This window comes from Lissotriton helveticus, chromosome 2_1 (genome assembly GCF_964261635.1).
Source record: "Lissotriton helveticus chromosome 2_1, aLisHel1.1, whole genome shotgun sequence".
Lineage (NCBI taxonomy): Eukaryota > Metazoa > Chordata > Amphibia > Caudata > Salamandridae > Lissotriton > Lissotriton helveticus.
This window is the reverse complement of record NC_136059.1, coordinates 1,116,562,027-1,116,574,407: the sequence shown is the minus strand read 5'-3', so window position 1 is coordinate 1,116,574,407 and position 12,381 is coordinate 1,116,562,027. Positions and strand designations below refer to the sequence as shown.

At 46.8% G+C, this 12,381-nt stretch overlaps 1 protein-coding gene across 1 annotated transcript in view; it reads left to right on the top strand.

Annotated features, from left to right (window-relative positions):
- The window catches only part of MYOZ2 (myozenin 2), a 215,133-nt gene that overhangs the window by 16,864 nt on the left and 185,888 nt on the right, over positions 1 to 12,381 (top strand). The gene's annotated exons all lie outside the window — the stretch shown is intronic.

Below are 12,381 nucleotides of genomic sequence, written 5' to 3'. Positions count from 1 at the left end.
CAATACAAAATCAGGCAGCTGTATTTTTCCTTTTTCAAAAATAAATCCCGGCATGGCACACATTGTTTTCTGTATATATTTATATGTAAATCGCAGAAACAAAACCACGGAAAACTTAAAGCCTTAATCACAGCAATTCACACTCCGTACACAGACACGGTCTTACTGTGAACAAGGACCTTGATTCTCCACAATAGGTCTGAACTTTTTCCTTTGCAATGTGCGCACCTAGGAACCGAGGGAATTATAATTTTGCCAATATTTTATTACTAATGCAAAAAAAGTGTAAGCATTATTATTGCAATTCCTATGGGCTGGGCGGTCTAGTGACGTACAGAGCAGAGGATTGAGAGGTGATCTCGAGCCTTCATCCGTTTAGCCCTGGATATGGTGCAAGAAGGGAGTGCGTTGTGCGTGCTCGTGTGAATGATGCCGGGAGGTAGTCGAGACATCTATGTGCCGCTCTAGAGCTTTCACTATCCTCACAGTAAAATGTCACAAGCTCTTTACCAGAGAGAGACCTACGGGAAGGAGACACTTTCAATACATGTGAGCCCCTGTTAGTGAATTTGTCAATTTTACCACACAAACAGTCGCGGCCGGCAATATGGGTGGGGGGGTTGGAAATGGTGTTGTCGCGCTGCTGAGGGGAGGGATGGGGGAAACGGGATAATTTTAAATAAAATAATAAAACAACAAAGTCAATAAACTTAACTTACCTTACCTTCCCGCTGGCGTCTTCAAGTCAGTTCCGAATCCCGCCGTCCTGTTCTTGAATTCGTAGTCACGCAGGAAGCCAGGCAGCCTCCCTCCCCTCCACCAAAGCACAGCGCTGTGATTGGTTCGGCCGGCTGCCCCAACACCACGTAATTTCTCTGTATGCTGCAGCACACAGAGAACAGGGAGAGTGGGAGGGGTTACTTGAGGGCAGGGGGGAGCGGCTTGCCCGCTGTTATTAATACAGTTAATACTGTCTGTTTGGACAGCCTCTCAGGCTGCCCAAACAGACAGTATTAACAACAGTGGGGAAAGCCACTCCCCCCTGCCCTTGAGTAACCCCTCCCACTCTCTCAAGCAGTAACTTCTGCTTTCTCGCCGTGCGAGAAGGCAGAAACAAATGGTAGTTCTCTACTATTTGTTTCTGCCTTCTCGCACGGCGAGAAAGCAGTGGGGCGGCGCCCAAATGCCCCCATTGAGGATCTGCCACTGCTCCTAATGACCGTCCCCCTCCAACACCCTAACACCTCCCTAGCCCCCTCCACCCCCGCTTAACTGTCCCACAACGACCATGACCTCTCATGTCCTTCCTCCTCCCTCCATAAATTACACTTCCACCCATTACGTTGTTACCACATCTCCTCTTACCCCTCACACTCTCCCCTCCCCTCTCTCCCTTTCCCCCTCACCCACCACCAGGCCTTCCTGCATCACGTCTATCCCTCCCTCCCTTCCAATACCGACCCACACCTCCCTCCCCTCCCCTTTCCTCCCCCACTCCTACAAGCCCAGAACTACGCACATCTGCCAGTCCTGGCGGCTCACCCTCTCCAAGCTATAAACCTTCCCACCCTAGACATTCTGTCCCTAACTCCTCCTCCATCCCAGCAACAAACACTTCCCTCCTCACTAGCCTCAACCAGACACTTCGTAACTTGGACTACAATTTTTCCACCCTGGTTACTGAACTTTTCCTACACATTAAGTAAAGGTCTATAGCTAGTTAAGTCAAAGAATTGACAGAAACAGTTCTAGGTCCCTCCGTAATAAGCAACCACTGGTCGATGTCAACCAAATCATCAAAAATTTACACACATATGTCTAAGAAAATATATTTCATTTTATTATTAAATCTGATTATTTTTTTGGATTCTCATTTTTTTCCTTTTTTATATATATAAAAGTGATATACAAATGATCTCATAACCTGATTTGTATAGATGCATATAACAAGATTCACATAAATTGATTCCTGCTATTCAACATAAAATTCCATCATTAATATACGATAGACATGAAGTTGATGGAGGCAATGCAGTAGATGTGGACAACATGCGTTTCGGCATTGCTGCCTTCATCAGGAAACCGTCTATTGCACTAGAATTCGGTATCTGTAAACTGGATTCCTGAATAAAACTTGTTGTTTACACTGACTGCGGATAATGGAAATGACCTCCGTATATTCATGAACTATAAGGGCCAATTTATGTTCCAAAGTTGGTGTCCGTATTTAGCAAGAACCATCTGGAAAATAGTTCATCGATGTTGGACTTGGCCCTTTTGGCAGGTTCACCACTAAACTTTTTGCTTTTAAAGGTGACCTGGTGTTAGTTGTTTTTGGCTTCTGCGCACTTTTACACTGCGTCCCAGTGTAAAGTGCGTGCGCACTCTGAGTGCATGTGGTGAGACTGGCCTGCCCTCCCGTAGGATTGCATGGGGATATGTGTGTCCATGGTAGTTCCTGATGTGTGGGGAGTGCAGAGGCGAGTTTGGTATGTGCGAACTCGTGAGATTAAATGCTGCGCGACAGTTTGCGCAGATTTAGTATGGCTAGTGTAGAAGTGCCACTTCTAGAAGTTGGCATGTCTGTGTGCAGTGAATGTGGATTGCCTGTCTGGCTTGTGAGTGACAGGAGCTGGCTGGTGTGCTTGGCTCCAGGAGTCAGGATGGGTCTGCCCGGTGGTGAATGGGGAGATCTGCATGTTGATGGGAGGGAGGAGTGCACCTGGGACCTGAATAGGGCTGGGCCTTCCCTCCACAATGCTGGCTCCACCCCCTGTGGTGCGTCTGATGTCCCTAGCCTGTCCTGTGAATAGGAAGAGGGGCTGAGCACAACAAAGTGCTCCAGAACCAGTTGCATCTGGTTCTCCCCTGCCCTAAAGCTCCAGACAAAGGAAAATGTGTATAAAAAGGGGCTGTGACCCCATGCAAAATGTGCTCTCTTGATCCCGACTAACGGGGGGCCTGCTGCTGCTGCTGGGCGCCAGGAGGAACCGCCACTGGGGACTGCCTCCCTGCTGGAGGGACCTGTGAGCTGGCCCCTGGGCCCAGCCTTTGCCCCCCTACATGCTAAAGACTTTCCTTGGACATTTCGCTCCAGTGCCTGGGAGGCACTATATCTGGATTGCCTGAGGATCCCTTTTATTTTTGATTCCTAAAGAAAGCGCTTTGCTGTCCTGTACCTGTGTTTATGGTAATACAAAGACTGTTTTTATATATAACCTTGTGTGGAGTTCCCTTTTGTGGTGTGCCTAGTGTGTTGCTGCTGTGTGTGTTGCGCAAATGCTTTACACATTGCCTCCAGGATAAGCCTGACTGCTCGTGCCAAGCTACCAAGGGGGTGAGCAGGGGTTATCTTGGCGTGTAACTCCCTTGCCCTGACTAGAGTGGTGGTTTCTGCCTGACTTTGGCGCAAGCCTTAGCCAACCAGAGATCCCATTTCTAACAATCGATGCCACCATAAATGACTGATAATTAATGTCAAGCGCGGCTGTTATTAATCTGTAGCACGGAGTGTCTAAACCCGGATGTTAGAGTTCACAAAGTTGCGGCTTTTCAAAAAGTAACACAATGTCCTTGGATATATTAGGCTAGCGTCTCCATGGAGGTCCCACACGATAACAAACGTCTGTATTCTATGTAGGGGCTGCCATAATCAGGATTATTAATTATCAGTCATTTATGGTGGCATCGATGAACCATTTTCCAGATGATTCTTGCTAAATACGGACACCAACTTTGTAACATAAATTGGCCCTTATAGTTCACGAATATACGCTGGTCATTTCCATTATCCGCTATCAGAGTAAACAACGAGTTTTATTCATGAATCCAGTTTACAGATACCAAATTCTAGTGCAATAGACGGTTTCCTGATGAAGGCAGCAATGCCGAAACGCGCGTTCTCCACATCTACCGCATTGCCTTCATCAACTTCACGTCTATCGTATATTAATGATGGAATTTTATGTTGAATAGCATGAATCAATTTATGTGAATCTTGTTATATGCATGTATACGAATCAGGTTATGAGATCATTTGTATATCCTTTGAGATAAAACACTTTTATATATATAAAAAAAGGAAACAAATGAGAATCCCAAAAAAGAATCAGATTTAATAATAAAATGAAATATATTTTCTTAGACATATGTGTGTAAATATTTGATGATTTGATTGACATCGACCAGTGGTTGCTTATTATGGAGGGACCTAGAACTGTCTCTGTCAATTCTTTGACTTAACTAGCTATAGACCTTTACTTAATGTGTTTCCTTCCCAATGTATAGCTTGTTCAGGAGATATATAGGGGTCCCCTTTTTAAAAAAAAAGTACTGAACTTACCCTACTCAGAGAAGATTTCAATCGCTTCAAATCCTACAAACCCAGAACCCGCCCCTCTTGGCCAGCTGCCCCATGTGCTAGCCCTCGAAAACGCTCATATCCCAAGCTTTGGTTACCAATGCCTCTCCTCACCCGTTCTCCCAGACCCCTTCGAACCTCGAGTATCTACTCCGCCCCCGACCTCTCTGACCTCTGCAACTCCTACCTTAACAAACCCCCACTTAAAGATCTTTCCTCCCCTCACTCCAACATCCCTGTTATCATAGGGACTAGCAGAATGCCCTGCTCTCTTAGCTCCCCCATACCCCCCTCAACTCATCGCCATTCAACTATGCACCGCCCCTAACTCCAACCCTAAACCCCTTACCTGCATCCTCGTGAACTGCCGCTCCGCTGTCCGGCATGCAACCGAAATGTCAGAAACCATCCTTAACAAAGATACTGACATCGCCTTCCTCACGGAAACCTGTCTCAAAGACCACTCTACACCCATCCTTTACCTTCTTGCCCCCCCCCCGGCTATTCTATTCTCAGAAAAGACAGACCTGAAAAAATAGGGGGTAGTCTAGCACTCATTTTTAAAAAAGAACTACAACTCTCCCCAATCAGTAACACTGACTACACAACCTTCGAATACTTAGGAGCCAAACTTAATATGAAAAGCTCTCTCCCAATACAACTTCATAACATCTACCACCCTCCTGGTGAACCCCTTTCCTTTGCCGAAGAACTATCGGACCTTTTAACTAAATTGTTACTTTCCTACTCCAAAAATCTCTTCCTAGGAGATCTTAACCTGCACTGGAATGAACCTGATGATCCTACAATCAACCTTCTCAATAATCTTCTTGAGATTAGCGACCTCAAGCAACTTTGCCACTCCCCTACTCACGCCAAAGGAGTTATTCTAGATGCCATCATCTCCAACCCTGATTTGGCATCCCTATCCAATATCATCCCTATCGACTGGTCTGACCACCATCTCATTCTGTTCAGGATCTCCCCTCCAGGCCCACCCACCCCTGTGAAAAACAATAAAACCACAATTGTGACCACAAATCTGTCCATCAACTGTGTTTTTTGCAATTTTCACCCCGAGTGGGCTGGGTATGCTCAGACGTGAGTCCCAGGCTCTCCACACCACTGGAGTCAAGCTATCCAGGCTGATGAAGGCTGATAGCCAGAAACCGGTCCTTGGATGCTTGATTCCGGTCTGGGAAAGACATGGCTTGGTAGTTCGGACTGGACTGTTCCCATGAGGCACAGGTTCAGAGCTGATTTGCATATAGCCAGTGTCTAACCCAGGGTGGTGTGGAGTGCAAAAAACGATGGATTTAGGCCCAGATTTTTGTACTGGGGTGAATGTATGACATTGTTCTACATTCTGTCCATCAACTGTGTTTTTTGCAATGACCACAAATTTTAAGCAAATCTCCCCCAGCGCACTGGAACATAAACTCCGAACCCAACTCTGTCTCACCCCCCCCCTCTTCAAATGGGAATAAACTCACTGAACACTTTAACAAAACTGTCTCTGAGGTTTTAGATCAACTTGCCCCTCCGAAAATTAAAACGCTAAAACATGTCCCCACTAAATCATGGTTTACCTTAGACCTTAACAAAGAAAGACACTCACTTAGACTAGCTTGAAGAACATGGAGATAACACCCTTCCCCCTCCCATATTGCTCTCCTTAGAATCGCAAGATCCTCATACAAAAAACACATCTTTTTGGAAAAAGCATCTTTCTTTCGTCTGCAACTCTCCCGTGCCAAAAACAGACCTAGAGAACTATTCAACATTATTAGAAATCAAACCTCCCCTGCACCCAACAACTCGGTGGCCTCCTCTAACACATGTGAAGAAATTGCTAACTTTTTCACCGAAAAAATTGCCAAAATTGATCGTGCTTTTCTTGGAACTCAACCCTCGCTCACCCCTCAATATCCCCTGGATACTACACCTTTACCACCCCTCCCCCTGAAACCACCCCTCCTCACTTCTCCTCCTCCCATCGCATACCCCTCCTGAACCCTACTTCATTATCCCACTGCTTACAAACACTGCCTCATGGTATAATTTCCACTCCGTTTCTGAACTGGAAGTCTTCAACATCCTATCCAAACTCAAACCATCCTCACACACTAAAGACCCTCTCCCATCCGGACTCGTCCAAGATCTTAAACACGTCATTGTACCCTACTGAACCAACATCATTAACGCCTCACTCTCAACAGGGAGTGTTCCTATCTCCCTTCAACTCGGACAAGTCACTCCCATCCCGAAAAACCCCAAGGCTGATCTTAATGACCCTAACAACCTTAGCCCTATCTCCAACCTCCCCCTCCTCTCCAAAGCCCTTGAAAAATGCGCCCTACTTAAATGGACAAACACATTGACACATTCAACCTACTGGACCCCCTTCAATCTGGCTTCCGCAAAGGTTGCAGCACTGAAACTGCACTGCTCAACATAGTCGATGACATCCACCTTGCCCTGGACAAGGGCAAGACCTACTACTCATCCTTCTTTTTTTTTTGTTAACCGTGTGTACAATATCGCCCCCTCACCCCCGTCAACCCAGCCCCTCTGCGTCTCTTATTTGTGTTGGCGGGTCCAGCCATAGTCCCCTGTGGTCTGCCCATCTTTTCCATATTTTGTAGTGTTTCCTAGGGCAGCACCTGGCTTCGAAAATCGGCTTCTCTAGCCCCATACAAAAATCAAGACCCCTCTTCCATACCACTACCTTGAGAGCCCGGGGGTCCTTCCACGCCTGTGCCACATCCCTCTTTGCAACTGTAAGACCCAGTAAGAGTAGGTGCCTCTTATATACATTGCCACCCACGCTTTCCAGGACGTGAAGGAGCCCAAGTTTAGGAGTACGAGGCAGATCCCAGCCCAGCACCTCGGACAAGCAGTCCCACACCCCAATCCAAAATCTAGCCAAGCCACCACAGCTCTATACTGTATTGAGGAAAGTACCCACCTCATGACCACATCGCAGACATGCAGGGGATTCAATCAGACCCGCTCGCCACAGTCTCTCCCTGGTGTAATACACCCTATGTAGGTACTTAAACTGGATAAAACGCAAGCGCATGGCTATAGCCGCTCCCTCAGAGGCCTCGAGAGCTTCTCGACAGTCTTCCTCCTCTAGGTCTCCGAAATCCCCCACCCAAGAGTCCCGCAGAGACTGTAAAGAGGAGGAGCAATGCGTGACAATCGTTTGGTAAATGCGGGAAATCTTTTTCTCTGCCAAATCTCCCATGAAGACCTTTGCCTCAATCGGGCTGAACTCGGGCAAGGAGTCCAGTCCCTCCAGCGTGGGTGCCAGGGCATGGCGGAACTGCAAGTATTTAAAGAACTGTGTTCGGGGCATACAATACTCCTCGCTGAGCTCCTGGAAGGATTTAAGGGTCGTGCCCTTCAGAACATGCCCAAGTGTAGAGATTCCAATAGAGTCCCAGCCTCGGAATCCCGGCAGTGACGCCAGCGCCGGCAGCCGGCCATTATGCCAGAGCGGGGTCTCCTCCGTCAGCCTACCCCACCAGCCCATACGACGCAGCGCCTGTCTCCAAACTTGGAAAACCACTTGGGTAGCCCTGGGCAACCCCTTCCGTAGCCGCGCCGAGTATAAAATCGTATGTAGTGTATCCGGGTCCATCAAATATCTCTCGAGGGCATATGCTGGGTCACCCCTATCTCCATACCACCATTCATTCAAGACAAGAAGATGGGATGCCTGGTAGTAAGACAGGACATCTGACGCCGCTAGCCCCCCACAGTACGTAGACAAAAAGCAGGTGCGCAAGGCCACTCGCACTGCCCCCCCACTCATCCTTCTTGACCTCACCGCAGCATTTGACACAGTTAACCACCCAACCTTACTCAATGCACTCAAGGATCACTTCGGCCTTAATGGCACTGTCCTAAACTGGTTCACTTCCTACTTCCAACATAGAACCCAACAAATTAAAATTCAAAACTGCCTCTCTAGCCAAACGTCTGTCTCCCTAGGTGTCCCCCAAGGATCTATCCTCTCTCCCACTCTTTTCAACCTCTTTATGGAACCCCTTACCCTCATACTTAAACAAGCCCAAATCAACTATCACCTGTACGCTGACAACACCCAACAGTGCTATAAAATAGAATCCCATTCTGATATCCTGCGCCTTAACACTGCACTAACCAAGATCAAAACCTGGTTCCACAACAACCATCCCAAACACAACCCTAACAAAACTGAGATCATCCTCTTCTCTCCCAAAAACAACCCTCTCCACATTCAAACTTGGATCGCTGACCTTAATGCCCTAAACTGCTCTCTCTCCCTCACCGAATCTGTCAAATCACTTGGAATCACCATCAACAATAAACTCACGCTAAATTCCCATATAAAGAACTCAGCAAAAGGTGCTTTTTTTACACTCCGGCATCTCAAAAAAATCAAACCTTTTATCTCAGCTGAAGACTTCAAATTAGTTATCCAATCTCTTGTCCTATCAAAAATCGACTACAGAAATACCCTTCTATCTGGTACTCCCAAAATCCACCTTGCCCCCGTCAAATCCGTCCTCAACCTTGCAGCCAGACTAACAACAAACTGTAAATGTTGACCACATCTCACCTGCCCTCAAGGACCTCAAATGGCTCCCCATCGAGGGCAGAGCCTCCTATAAAATTGCCTGTATTACACACAAAGCCCTCCATCAAAAGACTCAAATCTACCCCTCAACCAAACTCAATAAAGCAGGCTGCGCCAGATCGTTGAGAAGCACTAACTCTCTTCTTCTCATCCCCCTACTACTAAAAGAAAAAGCCTCCCAATCGCGTTCCTTCTCTGGTAAGGCCCCAAACATCTGGAACGCCCTACCCAAAGACCTTCGATGTAAACCCTCCTATGCCAGCTTCAAAAGAGACGTTAAAATGCACTTTCTCACTAAATATTGGAGAATTTAATTCCTTCCTCTCCGTTCTGACTACTACTATCCTTAGGCAATGCCACCTACCTCTCACACTCACACCCCTGCTTCGGACACCCTCCACACCCCTCTCTCCTCACTTACCAGCCCATTCTTTTCTCAATCCCTCCACTCTTCGCCTTCCTATATTCCCCCACACCCTACTATGTCTGCTGAGCCCCCCTTGGTATACTGTAAAATTGTTATCAATAACGACATTCTTGTTCTTTAATTGGTTTTTATTTATCTCCTACTCCCTCATCTCACTACATACTCTACATTTTTCTTTTTACTCTGTCAGACCACCTTGTATAATTTGTTTCGCTCATAACAATTGTTGCTTACTTGTTTATAGCCATGCAAATGTAAAGCGCTCTGATACCCACGGTGGAGCTAGCGCTATATATATATATATATACTACAGATGATCCGTAAGATCATAGACCTAATCCCAGAACAGGCTCGGAAGACTGTGGTCCAGGCCCTAGTGGTCTCGCGACTGGACTATGGCAATTCCCTGTATCTGGGGTCTCCTAAGTATGTGATCAACAGGCTACAGGTTGTCCTAAATGCTACAGCTAGGATGCTCCTGAAGATCCCCAGACAAGAATCAGTGAGATCCTCTCTGAAAAAAATGCACTGGCTACCTATTCAATCTGGGGTCAGGTTTAAAGCCCTCTGCCTAGCCCACAAAGCCATGCAGGATAGAGGTCCTGCCCTGATAAAATCCCTTGCCCCCCCCATATGTCCCGAATAGCTCCCTCAGGTCCTCATCTGAATTCCTGATGAACATACCAAAGATAAAGAGATCAAGATGGGGGGGGGAGATCCCTTTCACACCAGGTCCCAAAGCTCTGGAATTCAATGACCTCGGAACTGAGACTGGCTACATATGAACAGTGCTACAGGAAAAACCTTAAAACTTGGTTGTTCCCATGATTCCCTACCTCTACCTACTGCCTCCTCTCGGTAGCACTGGGAAGCCCTCGGGTAGCCATGCTCTTTATAAACATAAACATAAACTTCTTACTTACTTACTTCACTTTCACTGCATTGTTGCGTCATTTGGGAACACCTCTCTAATTTTGAATGTATATGTTAACAGAGTTACATGATTTCGTGTTCATAAGATTCCAAATGTTGAGTAATAAAATAAAATATATTCTGCTTAGTAAAACCAATCTATTGATAGTTATTCACTAGGCTTTCATGGAAGTTGAGGTCACACTGCCCCCTTCAGGGACCATTGTTTCCTATATTACTATCCTACCCAGGTTTACTGGATTGCCTCTTGTTTTACAAATATGATTTAGAAAGTAGGTAACTTGTTAAGACGACAGGCAGACAGGAAAGAAACATAACTACCTCACGTGATGGGCCGATTGGCCAAAGTGTGGGTTGTCTTTTGATCTTTGCCTAAAATGTTTTTAAGTACCTTCCTCCATTTTAAGTTTTTTCAGCATTCGGAGAATATTGATCAAGTTGTGGCATTACTTTTTCTGGTGACATCATAGGTGTGCTGTATGTCAATTATATACTCAAAATAATGATCAAAGATATTAAGCCACATAATGGCCTGTTCAATATATTTTTATGTATTATCAGGTTAGCAACTTTAAATTGTCACCATACCATTGTGAGCTATATTTGTTTTGATGAAAGCTTCAATACAGAGTGGGAGATTGAGAGTTAGCTGGAAATGAGAAGTACATTTTCAGATTTTTTTGTATATTTTGAGAAACTTATATAAATATGTACACCTCTATGACTTTCAATTTTGTTTTATACATTCATGGGCAAGGTTCAGTTCTCGACAGTTGTACTTGGAATGCTTTAGTGAAAGTGGACCGTGTTTTGTATTCACGCCCACGCCTACGCATATCGATTCATTTATTTACTGCATGTCTCTAATTATGCATAGTTGCTCATTTCATGTAAGTAACACCTAAACGGCCCTGCTCTTCATGACCGAGCACTTGCGGTCAGTGCTGGATGCGGGGCAGACAGCGGCGCTCCTGCTGTTAGACCTGAGCGCCGCATTTGACACGGTGTCTCATGACATTTTAGTGCGGCGTTTGGAGGAAGTGGGTATCGGAGGGAAAGCTCTTGAGTGGTTCCGCTCCTTCCTTTCGGACCGGTGTTTTAAAGTGGCCATTCCACCTGGCCAGTCCTCGTTCCACTCTCTCGGTCTGGGAGTTCCCCAGGGCTCCGCTTTAAGTCCTACACTGTTCAATCTGTATGTGAAACCGCTGGCTGCTGTCGTCAGGGAATGTGGCCTTACCATGACATCGTACGCCGACGACACGCAGCTGGCGGTAACACTTAGCGGAGACCCTGAGGTGAATGCGCCCAGATTTCGAGCTGGACTTATAGCTGTGGCTAAGTGGATGCGTTGCAACTGCTTACAGCTTAACGCTAAAAAAACCGAGGTCCTGATTCTAGGGAGGCAGACGGAACTTTGGGGAGACCAGTGGTGGCCTCCCGAACTGGGGGTCTCTCCCACTCCAGCGGCCGAAGTTAAAAACCTGGGGGTGTGGCTGGATTCCCATCTTTCTTTTGCCAGCCATACGAAGAGGGTAGCAGCTACCTGTTTTGGTATCCTGCGGGGACTGAGGCCTGTCCTTAAGTTCTTCGACCCCCCCACGCGGCAACTGGTGGTTCAGGCCTCCATCTTGTCGCGATTGGACTACGGGAGCGCTTTGCTACTTGGAGTGAACCAGGCTGAGGCTTCTAGGCTTCAGATTGTGCAGAATGCTGCTGCACGTGCCATTGTGGGCCTTCCGAGGCGGTGTTCTGTTTCCACTGTTCTGACTTCCCTTCATTGGCTTCCGGTCAGACAGAGAATCAAATTTAAGGCTCTCTGTCTGACATTTAAGATTCTGAAGCTTTCCTCCCCTCCTGCCCTTGCGGGCCTTATTGCTCCGTATCTGCCCACACGTTCCCTCAGGTCTGAATCTCACCACCTGGCGATTAAGCCTAGGTTCAGACTGAGTAGGATGGGAGGGCGCTCCTTTCGCGTTCTGGCAGTTGACCTATGGAATTCTCTCCCTGTACACATCCGTGCCCTGGATAGTCTTA